The 15633-nt window shown below is 36.1% G+C and overlaps 1 protein-coding gene across 3 annotated transcripts in view; it reads right to left on the bottom strand.

Moving 5' to 3' along the window:
• Positions 1 to 15633, bottom strand: part of RASA1 (RAS p21 protein activator 1) — a 113111-nt gene that overhangs the window by 61833 nt on the left and 35645 nt on the right. The gene's annotated exons all lie outside the window — the stretch shown is intronic.

The following is a 15633-nucleotide window of genomic DNA, read 5'->3' as shown; positions in this document are numbered from 1 at the left end:
AACCAAAAGTTTACATTCAAGTACATTCAACTAAGACAGTCTCATGGTAACCTTAACCCCTATAACCCTAGAAAACAAATAATGAAAAGTAGAAAATGCCACACGCTCTCAAAAAATGTTATGCACTAATTAAACATGTTTATTTAAAAAAAACAAAAAAAAAACAAGAAAAAGGAAAAGTATAATACTTTCTAGCAGGAAGCTAACATCAGTTCCTATATTACATCCTCCATCTCTTATATCTGTGTAGTTTCATTTCTCAAAAAACTCTCAATGCTGACTGCCGTACAGCATAGGGAACTCTACCCAATGTTCTATGATAATCTTTACGGGAAAAAAAATCTGAGAATGGGTGTGTGTACATGTATAACTGAATCACTATGTTATACAGCAGAAATTATCACAACTTTGTACATCAACTAAACTTCAATAAAACTTTAAAAGATGGGGGAAAAAAAACCCTCCCAATTCTTATAGCTGAATATTTCTTAGAAATTCAACAATTAAAAGTGTCAAGCCAGCAATTAAGCACATTAAAATAGGGCAAAGAAATGATGTGTGGTCATCTGGTCCAAAGAACACATTACTGCAACATAACTGTAAACTACCTTCTACTTAAAAACCCACACTTTTTTAATTTCACAATGTTCAACCTAAAACTTTAGAAGGTATGGTGATACAGTGGCCACCTTCTGTAACTAAAACATTTCTTAATATGGATATTAAGATAAGCCTTTAAACACTGAATCTGAAGTTTAAAAATAAACTTTAGTCTAGCATGACCTTTAATTAGAACATCTCTAACCAACTACATGCCAAGCATTGTGCTACATGGTAGAAAAATAAGTTACCACCACAGAATACCATGAAATAGAAGTTTACAGTCTAGTGGAGAATACAGACAAAACAGGCAGCTGCAATTTGGTACAGCAAGCACTAGAATGTGGGGGCATATGGAAAAACTTCAGTCTTAGCACATTAGTATACACTTCCTGAAAAAACTGATGGCTAAACGGAAAACCTAAAAAGATAAGTAGCAACTAATTCAGAGAAAGCAAGGGACTGAGAAGGTGAGAAAGATGTCACAGGCAGAGGGAAAAAGTAAAGACGAACAAAGGCAAAAAAAAAAAAAGTTTAAATACACTTATGGGAACATGAGAATAAATTTTCAAAATATACTTTACAAGACTAATTCTTACCAGATAAAATGGAAAGAATATAACCTTCTGAATTAGACTAGACTTATAACCTTACCTGCTAAACTTCTTTCAATACTTCAAAGAGAAATGCATCTCAAAGAACATTTCAAAAGTTCAAAATATTTTCAGGAGTTCCCACAATGGCTCAATGGAAATAAATCTGACTAGCATCCAGGAGGACACAGGTTCGATCCCTGGCCTTGCTCAGTGGGTTAAGAATCCAGCGTTGTGTTGCAGTGAGCTGTGGTGTAGGTTGCAGATGCAGCTCAGATCTGGTGTTGCTGGGGCTGTGGCGTTAGGCTGGGCAGCTTCAGCTCTGTTTCGACCCCTAGCCTGGGAACTTCTATATGCCGCGGGTGCGGACATAAAAAGACCAAAAAAAAAAAAAAAAAAAAAATGTATTTTCAGATCTATCTACTCACCTGCTCCCAGCAATAACACTATGTTAGGGGACTTATGACATAACAAGTTCTCCACCACATATATCCATTATTTTCTCCTACATCCCCTATATCCCACACAAAAATTTGTCTTTATTAATTCAACAAAATTTTTTAAGCACCACTATATTTAGGCATTGTTTTAGACATATATTTCCTGTTTTCTCAAAATGTTTTTCCTATATAATATCTTTTAATGAGGTGAAAAGATTACACAATTTAGCAAAATGTCATGCTAAAATTAAGGTATTTCCTATGAGTTTTCTCCCTCAGAAATTCCTATTTCTCTATTCTCACTCATGGAAATATCACTATCTCTTCAGCTCAAATGACAACTTCTATAAAAATGATTCCCAAATTCTTCTCTCTATACTTGGCTTTCCTCCTGAGCTTCAGGCCTAAGTTAACAAGTACCTACTAAAAGTATCTGCTAAGAATCTTCACTTGAAGGCGAATATAGCCAAATCTAAAATATTGGCAATATTTTATCCCTATACCCAAACACACCCTTCTTCCTCTTTACACCTCTATACTGTTAATGGCATCAGCATCTTCCCCAGTGTTCAGACTCAAAACTTCAAAAGCAACACTGTTCCATCCTATTTCTCTAGCCATAACACTACTTCCAACTTACATATTTCATTTTCAACAATGCTGGAGTTGCAATATACAAACTCTTCTCTAATTTTCCATTTCCTCATCAATTTATTTCATTCAGGCCCTCTTTTTCTCTCATACTATTTCAACCCTTCCTACAACTGTGGAAAGATTCATCTTCCTAATAGGCTCTTCCCAAACCATAAGCTTAATCATTTCACTCTAATAACTCAAAATCTACAAAATCATTCATTACCAAATGAGGTATAAACTATTCAACTGGCATTCAAAGGTCACCATAAAAGACTCCAATCTACTTTTGAGGGAGAGAGGTGAAGAACTTAGAGGAGAATGAAAAAAAAAAAAAAAGGAGATTTAGGTTTTGAAGTATGTTTGTGATTGTCAAATTTAATCATCTTTTGCTTACCTAGAAATCAGAATAAGCTATCCATAGACTTCTGAAAGGCTCATTATTTTTCCTTATTTTTTTTTATTTCTTCAAGTACATTATTAAACAAGGAGTCCTCAGTAAGATAACCAAAGTAATTGTCCAAAGAATGAATTGTTCCCCTAACATCATGGCCATAACAATGATAACTTTCAGGGTGTTTGTGAAGAGCAGGAGAGTCAAGGCATAAGCTGCTAATTATTTCTTATTTACAATTTTTTCAAATAAACAGATCTGGTTTAAAGCATTTTAGCATGAAGAAATTAAACATTAGTAGCTCTCTGAAATCTATCCACAAAAATGTCACTTTAAAATGTATTATACTTTGACAGATTTGAACATCTGTCTTACATATTTCCTAAAATTTAATAAAACTACAATTAATAATAAATTATCTAAGAAGTCACAAAAATTTCATTAGAATTTTGAACTTTCACTAATAGAAATTAAAGGATCAGCTTGCATATTCATTTTTTTAAATTAGGTTTATATTTACCTGTAGAGTATCTTATATCAACACTGTTTCTTAAGCAAGACAAATAACCATAATTGCTGTAAAGTATTTGCTTGATTACTAATACATAAAAATAATGGAATAAAGACTACTGTTCTCAAGCTGCTACTTCTTTTTTAAGAACATAAAATATAGTAACACCAAAGGTTGTTCAACGCTCTCTCATATTACCATTCTAACATGAGAAATCTAACAGTATTCTGTACTTACTCCAGATTGGGGTTTCCTGAAAACCCCAGCTACCTCTTTAAAAAAACAAGATTTTGTAATGAAATTGAATATGTAATAAAAACACTCCCTACAAACAAAAGTCCAGGACCAGATGGCTTCAACTGTGAATTCTACCAAACATACAAAGAAGAACTTATACCCATCCTTCCTAAACTTTTATAAAGGGTTGAAGAAGGACACTCCCAAAGACATTCTACGAAGCCACCATCACCCTAATACCAAAATCAGACAGAGACACTACCAAAAAAGAAAATTATAGGCCAGTTATTTTGATGAATATAGATGTAAAAATTCTCAAGAAAATTCTAGCCTACCAAATCCAACAACATGTAAAAAAAGATCATACACCACAACCAAGTAGGATTTCTCCCAAGTTAATAAGAATGGTTCAAAATACACAAGTCAATCAACACTGCACACCACATTAATAAGAGTAAAAAAAACACATGATCATCTCAATAGATGCAGAAAAAACATTTGACAAAATCCAACATCCATTCACAATATAAACAATTCCAAAAGTGGGTATAGAGGAAACATACCTTAACATAATCAAAGCCTTTTATGACAAACCCACAGCACATGTAATATTCAACAGAAAAAACTGAAAGCCTTTCCACCAAAATCTGAAACAAGACAAGGAAGCCCACTCTCACCACTTTTATTCAACATTCTATTGGAAGTCCTAGCCACAGCAATAAGACAAACAAAAGAAATAAAAGGTATCCAAATTATAAGAGGTAAAATTATCACTCTATGCAGATGACACTGATACTATATATAGAAAACTCTAAGAAGTCCACACAAAAACTACTCTAACTGATCAATGAATTCAGCAAAGTAGCAAGATGTAAGATTAACATTCAGAAATCAGTCACATTTCTGTATACTAACAATGAAATAGTAGAAAAGGAAATACCTTTTAAAATCACACCTGACCAAGGCGATCAAAGACTAATATGCTGAGAACTATAAAACATTAATCAAGGAAATTAATGAGGATTCAAAGAAATGGAAAGATATTCCATGCTCCTGGACTGGAAAAATTAATATCGTAAAAATGGCCATACTACCCAAAGCAATCTACAGACTCAATGCGATTCCTATCAAATTACTCATGATATTTTTTTAGAGAACTAGAACAAACAATCCAAAAATTTATACGGATCCACAAAAGTCCCAGAATTGCCACAGCTATCCTGGGGAACAAAAGCCAATGTTCACTGCAGCACTATTCACAAAAGCCAAGACTTGGAAACAATCTAAATGTCCATCAACAGATGAATGGATTAAGAAGATGAGGTATATACACAATGGAATACTACTCAGCCATTAAAAAAAATGCCTTTTGCATCAACATGAATGGGACTAGAGACTCTCAGAGATTCTAAGAAAAGTCAGAAAGAGGAAAACAAATACCATATGATATCGCTTATATCTGGAATCTAATATACAGCACAAATGAACCTTTCCATAGAAAAGAAAATCATGGACTTGGAGAATAGACTTGAGGTTGCTAAGGGGGAGGGGGAGGGAGTGAGACGGACTGGGAGCTTGGGGTTAACTGATGCAGACGATTGCCTTTGGAATGGATTAGCAATGAGATCCTGCTGTGTAGCACTGGGAACTCTATCTAGTCACTTATGATGGACCATGATAATGTGAGAAAAAGGAATGTAAATGTGTATGTGTGACTGGATCACCCTGCTGCATAGTAGAAAATTGACAGAACACTGTAAACCAGCTATAACGGAAAAAAAAAGTAAAAATCATTAAATAAAAAAAAAAATACGGCACAGACCAAATAAAATATATCTGTAGGCAAGACTCAGCACACCAACTGGCTATTTAAAATCTTGACTCTGCAGTTCTCTCTGACCCCCACACAAGAAATTTAGGAACTCAGGATCTAAGCATTCAGATTAATACAACCTCTCAAAACCACAGAGATGTTTATTTTCTCTTAACTTTTTATTAAAAAACAAATAAATAAATAAATAAAAACAAGATTTTTTAAAAAGAAGCTTTTGTCTGTTGCCACTAATAAGGGCTACAACATAATTCTGTACTTATTTATGAACACAGTGAATATGAAAATCAGAATATATCCATTTTATTTTCTATTTTTGAGTTCTCATATACCTGAAATTTTTTTTTTTTGTATAATGATTTTTATTTCTTTCTATTATAGCTGGTTTACAGTGTTCTGTCAAATTTCTACTGCATAGCAAGGTGACCCAGTCACACATACATGTATACATTCTTTCTTCTCACATTATCATGCTCCACCATAAGTGACTAGACAAAGTTCCCAGTGCTACACAGCAGGATCTCATTGCTAATCCATTCCAAAGGCAATAGTCTGTATCTATTAACCCCAAGCTCCCAGGCCATCCCACTCCCTCTGCCTCCCTCCTGGCAACCACAAGTCTATTCTCCAAGTCCCCATGATTTTCTTTTCTATGGAAAGGTTCATTTGTGCTGTATATTAGATTTCAGATTCCATAGGTGATACCATATGGTATTTGTCTTTCTCTGACTTACCTCATTCTGTATGAGAGTCTCTAGTTCCATCCATGTTGCTATAGATGGCATTATTTTGTTCTTTTTAAGGCCGAGTAGTATTCCATTGTGTATATATACCACATCTTCCTAATCCAATCGTCTGTCAATGGACATTTGGGTTGTTTCCATGTCTTGGCTATTGCGAACAGTGCTGCAATGAACATGCGGATGCATGTCTTTTTTAAGAAAAGTTTTGTCTGGATATATGCCCAAGAGTGGGATTGCTAAGTCATATGGTAGTTCTATGTATAGTTTTCTAAGGTACCTCCATACTGTCTCCATAGTGGTTGTACCAGCTTACATTCCCACCAACAGTGCAGGAGGGTTCCCTTTTCTCTATACCCCCTCCAGCATTTGTTATTTGTGGACTTATGAATGACGGCCATTCTGACTGGGGTGAGGTGTTATCTCATAGTAGTTCTGATTTGCATTTCTCTAATAATCAGCGATGTTGAGCATTTTTTCACGTGCTTGTTGGCCACCTGTACATCTTCCTTGGAGAAATGTCTATTCAGGTCTTTTGCCAATTTTTCAATTGGGTTGTTGACTTTTTTGCTGTTGAGTTGTATAAGTTGTTTATATATTCTAGAATTTAAACCCTTGTCAGTTGCATCATTTGACACTATTTTCTTCCATTTGCTAAGTTGTCTTTTCATTTTCTTTTTGGTTTCCTTTGCTGTGCAAAAGCCTGTCAGTTTGATGAGGTCCCATTGGTTTATTTTTGCTTTTATTTCTGTTGCTTTGGAAAACTGACCTGAGAAAACATTTGTAAGGTTGGTGTCAGAGAATGTTTTGCCTATGTCCTCTTCCAGGAGTTTGATGGTATCATTTCAGTCTTTAAGCCGTTTTGAGTTTATTTTTGTGCATGGTGTGAGGATGTGTTCTAGTTTCACTGATTTGCATGCAGCCATCCAGTTTTCCCAGAAATACTTGCTGAAAAGACTGTCTATTCCCATTTTATGTTCTTGCCTCCTTTGTCAAAGATTAACTGACCACAGGTGTCTGGGTTTATTTGTGGGTTCTCTACTCTGTTCCATTGGTCTGTATGTCTGTTTTGGTACCAGTACCACATTGTTTTGATGACTGTGGTACTGTAATATTGCCTAAAGTCTGGGAGAGTTATGCCTCCTGCTTGGTTTTTGTTCCTCAGAATTGCTTTGGCAATTCTGGGTCTTTTGTGGATCCATATAAATTTTTGGATTGTTTGTTCTAGTTCTCTGAAAAATGTCATGGATCATTTGACAAGGATTGCATTGAATCTGTAGATTGCTTTGGGTAGTACGGCCATTTTTATAATATTAATTTTTCCAACCCAGGAGCATTGAATATCTTTCCATTTCTTTACATCTTCTTTAATTTCCTTGATTAATGTTTTATAGTTCTCAGCATATAAGTCTTTTACCTCCTTGGTCAGGTATATTCCCAGGTATTTGATTTTGGGGGGTACAATTTTATAAGGTATTACGTTTTTGTATTCCTTTTCTACTATTTCATTGTTAGTATACAGAAATGTGACTGTTTTCTGAATGTTAATCTTATATCCTGCTCCTTTGCTGAACTTGTTGATCATTTCAAGTAGTTTTTGGGTTGAGTCCTTAGGGTTTTCTATATATAGTATCATGTCATCTGCATACAGTGACAGTTTTATCTCTTTTCTTCCTATTTGGATGCATTTTATTTCTTTTGTTTTTCTGACTGCTGTGGGTAGGACTTCCAATATTATGTTGAATGACAGTGGTGAGAGTGGGCATCCTTGTCTTGTTTCAGATTTTCAGCTTTTCTTCCTTGTGTATTATATTTGCTGTGGGTTTGTCATAAGTGGGTATACATCCATTTTAATATAAAACTCTTTATATTTGGTCTGTTTGTCTTTTCTTTTTTTTTTTTTTTTTTTCAGGGCCACACTTGAGGCATATGGAGGTTCCCAGGCTAGGGGTCCAATTGGAGCTAATAGCCACCAGCCTACACCACAGCCACAGCAACTCAGGATCCGAGCCACATCTGTGACCTACACCACAGCTCGTGTCAACGCTGGATCTTTAACCCACTGCGTGAGGCCAGTGATCGAACCTGCGTTATCATGGATGCTAGTCAGGTTTGCTAACCACTGATCCAAAAGTCTTTATATTTTAAACAATTTGAAGATATTCTGCCTCGCTTCCAAATATAATTTTCTCAACAATAGGTACAATAGTAAGTGCAAAATATTAAGGGGGGTGCCATTTATATAATCTAGGTCACATACCCCCATCACATTCATTTGGTTTCATGATATAGAGTATTTATCAATATAAATCATTCCTAACCCTCCAGCCAGCAATAACTGACAACCTGCATTTCTAACAGCTGCTGGACCTTTCAATCTAAGTATCTCAACCAGTAACTCAAACTCAACACATCAAAACCTTGCCTTCATTCTTCTACACTCCTTTTCTTCTTTATCCCCTGCTTTTCAACTTTCCTTATGCCACATGTCAATCCACTCACCCAAGGTATTAGGCAGAACCGTATATTGCTGGATTTTTTTTAAGACCAAAAAACAATTACATATGGTTCAACCTTGTGGAAACCTCTCAATATCTCATTTATTCCTCTATTCTGTTTCCCTCATATCCAATCAGTCAAAAAAGCCTTAACAATTCCAAATTCTCAATGCCCTTTTATCGATCCAATCTTTTCCTTTCCCAATGTCAATATCCTTCCTCATCATGTTCTGTAGTAATTCCTGCAATAGCTCTTCTAGCTTAACTGATCTTCCATTTCCTTATATAACAAATAGCTAAGCCTGAATCACATCTCAAAAATTAAATCGGTCCCATTGGCTATAGAATAAAATCCAAACGATTTACATGGCATTTAGCTAATTATTATGACTTTTCCAGTCTTCACAGGACTACTCACCACTGTCTAAACATATCAAGCACATACTTTCAAGCCTCTATCACTTTGATCACGCTATTCCTTTTATTTGAAATGCCCTTTTGCCAGCCCCTTGCGCACAAAAATCCATGTCATTCTTCAATGCTTACCTCGAATGCCATCTCCTTGATCATCTGGTCACAACCATATTCTATCATATTTCTGAGTATTTCTTATACATTTTTTTGATATTTTATCTTATCTGTAATATACTCAGTCACTTTCACATTTATTTTCTCTATTAAACTGAAAAACACTTGAGGATACTGGGGACTTTTAAGTCATCTTTACAATTCCCTACTCTAGCACTTAGCACAATGCTTAGAACATAGCAGGCATTGACAGGTAGGAGGCTAAGAAAAACAAATCCATCAAAAGTTCCTGCCTACACTGAAATTCTAAAGTCACAATCCCTTACTTCTATCCACATACTTAGTCAAACAGGAGAAAGCTTTGTATCCTCCCATTCAAGCTGTTTGCTCAACCCTCATGGTCTTCCCACCCCCATTCTAGAGATCTTTTATCACTCTTCCCTTCAGGGGACACCATGCCTCCAGGCAGAGCCCAAATTCCACCACCTCAAAGGCATCATCTAATGACCATAGCTGAAAGAATTCCCACTAAGATAAAGAACAAGACAAGGATTTCTGTTCTCACCACTTTTATTCAATATAGTTTTGGAAGTTGTAGCCACTGCAATCAGAGAAAATAAAGAAATACAAGAAATCTAAATTGAAAAGGAAGACGCAAAACTATCACTGTTTGCAGATGACATGATATCATCCATAGAAAATCCTAAAGATGCTTTCAGAAAACTATTAGAGCTCATCAATGAATCTGGTAATATTGTAGGACACAAAACTAATACACAGAAATCTACTGCACTTTTATATACTAAAAATGTAAGATCAGAAAGCAAAATTAGGGAAACAATCCCATTTCCACTGCATCAAAAATAAAATAAAATAAGATACCTAGGAATAAACCTACCTAAAGAGACAGAAGACCTGTACTCTTACACTGCTGGTAGGTATGTAAATTGGTACAACCACTACGGAAAACAGTATGGAGGTTACACAAAAAAACTAAAAATAGAACTACGATATAATCCTGCAATCCCACTCCTGGGCATCTTTCTGGAGAAAACCGTAATTTGAAAAGATAAATGCAACCCAGTGTTCATTGCAGCACTACTTAAAATGCCATGACATTGAAGCAAACTAAATATCCATCAACAGAGGAATAGATAAACAAGATGTGGTATATATATATATATATATATATATATATATATATATAATGGAATATTACTCTGCCATAAAAAATGAATGAAATAATGCCATTTAAAGCAAGATGGATGGATCTAAAGATTATCATTCTGGAGTTCCCGTCGTGGCACAGTGGTTAACGAATCCAACTAGGAACCATGAGGTTGCGGGTTCGGTTCCTGCCCTTGCTCAGTGGGTTAACGATCCGGCGTTGCCGTGAGCTGTGGTGTAGGTTGCATACGCGGCTCGGATCCCGCGTTGCTGTGGCTCTGGCGTAGGCCGGTGGCTACAGCTCCGATTTGACCCCTAGCCTGGGAACCTCCATATGCCGCTGGAGCGGCCCAAGAAATAGCAACAACAACAACAACAACAAAAAGACAAAAGACAAAAGACAAAAAAAAAAAAAAAAGATTATCATTCTAAGTGAGGTTAGACAGTGAAAGATAAACGTAGGTATGATATCACTTACATATGGAATATAAAATAATGATACAAATGAATTTACTTGTAGAACAGAAACAGACTCAGACTTTCAACACAAACTTATGATTATCAAAGGGGACAGGCAGAGGAGGAATGGACTGAGGATTTGGGATTGGCATATGCACACTATGGTATACGGAATGACTGGCCAACAGGGACCTGCTATACAGCACAGGGAACTCTACCCAATTTTCTGTGATAATCCGTGTGGAACAAGAATCTGAAGAATGGTTGTGTATACATGTATAACTGAATCACTGTGTTGTATAGCACAAATTATCACAATGTTGTAAATCAACTCTACTTCAATAAAACTTTAAAAAATGAAAAAAAGACCATTCTGCCCAAAGTGATTTTTTTTTTGGGGGGGGGGGTCTTTTTGTCTTTCTAGGGCCACATCCATGGCATATGGAGGTTCCCAGGCTAAGGGTCCAATCGGAGCTGTAGCCACTGGCTTACACCACAGCCACAGCAACGCAGGATATGAGCCACGGGCTGTGACCTACACCACAGCTCACAGCAACGCCAGATCCTTAACCCACTGAGCAAGGCCAGGGATTGAACCTGTGTCCTCATGGACGCTAGTTGGGTTTGTTAACTGCTGAGCCACGACAGGAACTCCCTGAAGAGATTTTTTAAATAAAAAATGATCTAGTATATAATGCGTTGTGTTCACATCAGTTTTCTCAGTAGAAATAGTGAGTAGAAAAATCAGTTCCCCCATCTAGACACCCCATCTTCCCCTACTGTGAACTCCCATAATATTGGCAACCTATACAACTTGCCTACACTCAAAAGATGCTGATTTGGGAGTTGCCTATTCAACACCCATTCCATTCAGAAAAAAAACACTCACACTCACACCAGCCTCTGGGAACGCTTTCTCCTCAATTTCCAAAAACATGGCTTCTGAGGAAGGTGTCCTTTTCTTTGAAGAATCTGGCCTAGTCAAAATTGATCATTCCATAGTGAGTCAAATATTCTTTTCAAGTATATTTTTCCACACTGAAACTGAGAGTTGGTCCTTTTCTGATGGCAAAAGCTATAGGATGCAAAGTTAAAGAAAGGGTTTTTGCTTCTCTGTTACATTTCCCCTTAGATGAGTCAGTTTATAGTAAGAAAGAATGAAGGTAACAGCTCTAAACAGATAAAGAGATGGAAATGAAGATTAATGATAACATTCAAATTCCTGGCTGGAGTTATCTCTGAGATTCCAGTTACAGGCCTACCCTACCCTTCCCTTAGTTTAGCTGTTCATCTCATCCTTCTATTACTTCTAGACCAGTTTTTTGGTCTCTAGGTGCTTTGAGATATTTAAAAAATTACTAGATCTCAGAGAAATGTGTTTATGTAGGTTGTGTCTATCAACATTATCATTAATAGAAATCAAAAACTGTGAACATTCTAAACATTTACTATTAATTTTAAATTAACATATTAGTTACTATTGTCGGTATAGAAAACATTCTTTACATAAGATGATAATAAATTTCAAAAAATTACAGCTGAATTCTCATATCTGAATTCTCATATCTGTTTCTTTTTTTTTCTTTTTTTCTTTTTGGCTTTTTAGGGCTGCATATGGAGGTTCCCAGGCTACAGGTTCAATCAGAGCTTTAGTTGCCAGCCTATGCCACAGCCACAGCAACACCAGATCTGAGCCATGTTTGTAATCTACACCACAGCTCACAGCAACTCCAGATTCTTAACCCACTGAGCGAGGCCAGGGATGGAACCCGCAACCTCATGGTTCCTTGTCAGATTCATTTCTGCTGTGCCACAACAGGAACTCCCTCATATCTGTTTCAGAATTCAGTCAGTTGCTGTATATTGTTTTGATCATGGTATATGAAAACTGTTACTCAACGTAGCTACTTAAAAGTTAGATAAAATGTAGAATCCAACCACACTTATAAATGTTCCATACTCTTATTAGAATTCATTAATGTACCATTTATTTGTGCATATTTTGTAGTATCATGCAATAGGCACTTGGCCATACTGGTTCACTGAGTTATAAAGATGTTCTAAGGGTTAACATGTTTTATTTTATAATATCAAGATATCACATTATTCATATCACCGCTACACAGTAAAGTAGGCCTTGGTTGTCTAAGCTGCATATCTGGCCCTTCCCCAGCTCCTAAGAGAAAACATCTAAGCCTTTGAAATATTCTGGAAATAAGAGTGGCTTTGTTTACTGAGAACCCTGGGCCATGCTAGACTGTTCATGATAATAAGATTTATGGTGGGGGACTTAGAACTCTTTGAAGTCAAACGGATGAAGTAACTAATGTAGGCCACCAGGGGGCACTAGGCCGACATGACGAAATCTCAATAAAATTTCTGAACACCAAGGCTCAGGTGAGCTTTCCTGATTGGTAATACTTCATACGTGCTGTCCCATATTGTTGATGGGAGAATTAAGCACTATCTGCATGACTCCACTGAGAGAAGACAATTAGAAGCTTGCATCTCGTCTCTCCTGGACTCTGCCCTACGCACTTTCTTCGCTGATTTTAATCTGTCTTTTCACAATAAACTATTAACTGTGTGTAACACCTTTGCTGAGTTATGTTTTTCCTTCTAGAAAACACCAAATCTGAGGTGATTTTAGGAACCTCCAACAACCATCAGTATCATTAGGAGAGCTGTTAGCAACACTAATGCGGGTGTCAAGACTCTTTTCAGGTAATAAGTGTAACCTTGAAGAAAAGGTAAGCACTGTTTTCAAAAAAGTGATCTGACCCTGGCTCTGATGAGTTTTTCTTCCAGAAATAAAAACACTGCATGTGTATCTTATATCCTTTCTAACTGGCCACAGATTTGTTCTAGGGTTCAGCATAAAAGCTCTAATTTTTGTTTTGTTTTGTTTTAGTGAAATACCATGTCTCTTGCTAATTCTAGCTATTAGCTATTAATTAGTTAGACACGTGAAGAGTATCTATATTGTAGTTTACGGATTTCAAATAAATGGTATAGTGAAATACTGACCTGAATTTTTTGAGATGCTTATCAACTGACATTTTTCTTAGCCCCAGAAAAGAGTATGAACTATGATTTTTTAATTTACACCTTACAACAATAGATTTGTTCTTTTAAATATATTAGTAATTTAAATATAAACATGCCACTTTGTCTTGAAGCATAGAAATAATTCCTCACAAATGATTTTTCCCTCTGGAAAAAATAAGCTACAAAAATATTTGTTAAACTACATATAGTCCATAACTGAGTGTAGCATGTAAAGGTATACAAAGCTTATAATAAGTAATGCTTCATCCAAATAATTCTTTTTTTTGTTTTATTTTCTTTTTTGCTTTTTAGGGCCGTACCCATGACGTACGGAGGTTTCCAGGCTAGGAGTCTAATCAGTGCCAGCCTACACCACAACCACAGCAACACAGGATCCGAGCCGCATCTGCGACCTACACCACAGCTCACACCACCACCAGATCCTTAACCAACTGAGCGAGGCCAGGGCTTGAACCCGAAACCTCATGGTTCCTAGCTGGATTTGTTTTTGCTGTGCCACGACGGGAGCTCCAAAATAATTCTATTTTGAAAAAAAGTGTTAAAGAGTTTAACAGTTCCATAATAAATCTTCGCCCAGAAAAAAATATATCATCCTAAAGTCACTATGTATTTAGGAAGCTAAAGTTGCAGATAACAAGGGTTCTAAAATTCTAATGTTTACATGAAAGCTCAATGTTTGCTTAAAAGCACCAAATATCATTGGTTAGTTCCCTTAAAATGAGAGGTTCACTTTGTTCTTTTCCCAGGAAAATGTCTGTCAAATACTCAGGTCTGACTAACCACAGTGTGTCATTCTTTATAGTAAAATGGTGTGCCATAAAAGACATGGTTAATTCAGCTCACAATTGCTTTTCAAGAAAATGTACTTAGGGAGGCAGCATTATGTGCATTTTCAATTTCTACACACAGAATGGTAAAAAGACATACACTCAAGGATTCCAACTTAATAAAATTAATAATTTTCACTGCTTCATCAAACTCACTTTCAACTAAAACTGGCTTTTTTTCTCCACAAGTGTATGGCAGTGATAAACACAGTAACTATTGAGACAATTTGGTGATACTGCATTAATTTATACTAAAGGACCATACATTTTTATCTCACATTGCTTGGCACCATCAGTGCAAATGTCAACATGAAAATGGCAAATAATGGCTTAGTATTATGAAAACCTTTACAGCTCCAAAAGGGTCTCAAGGAACCTCAGGATTTGAAGCCAATATCCTAGTCAAAGCAGACCACAAGGGTCTCTCAATAATGTAGTAGGGAAGCTACTCCAACCTTTTGGAGAATCTCAGCTAAGCCTGTCAACTTTTATATGGAAGATAAGGCCATCACCGATAATATAACCAAAATTATAATCCTTCCCTATTTCTTTATGCCAAGCTCACTAAGCCACCATTATTATGGATTTTTGGTTGTCACTGTTTTGATATAAGACCTACTCTGTTATAAAGCACCTCGTTTCCAAATATTTCATTAGTTCTGACATTATTTTATTAATGTTTCAGATTTTAACTTCCTAGCTTTGATATCTTTCTTCTACGTACTAATGATGATCAATTACATTCTCTAGATTACTAATATTTCTTTAGCTGAATCACAGGCCTATGAAACTCTTTAAAATTCCTTAGTTTCTACTTGATGGTTTGCTACACTTCATAATTTCAGCAATTACTTAGGAATGTCTGACTTACAAACCACTCTAAATTATGAACCAAAAAATGAAACTCAAGCCAGCCAATTATTATTTAATTGGCCTTCAAAATCAAAAAGGTCCTGGACATTACTTGCCACAGTGAACAACCTGAGCCTTTTCCACTAGTCACAGCATATTACATATACCTCCTTCCATTTGTTCCCCCTAAAACCTTCTTCCCTCCAGATCACCCAACCAGAAACGTATCTTTCAGCCACGACATACACATCAAT

The sequence above is a fragment of the Sus scrofa genome, chromosome 2 (assembly GCF_000003025.6).
Source record: "Sus scrofa isolate TJ Tabasco breed Duroc chromosome 2, Sscrofa11.1, whole genome shotgun sequence".
NCBI classification, from domain to species: domain Eukaryota; kingdom Metazoa; phylum Chordata; class Mammalia; order Artiodactyla; family Suidae; genus Sus; species Sus scrofa.
Note: the sequence above shows the minus strand (reverse complement) of the source record. Positions and strands in the feature narration are given on the sequence as shown.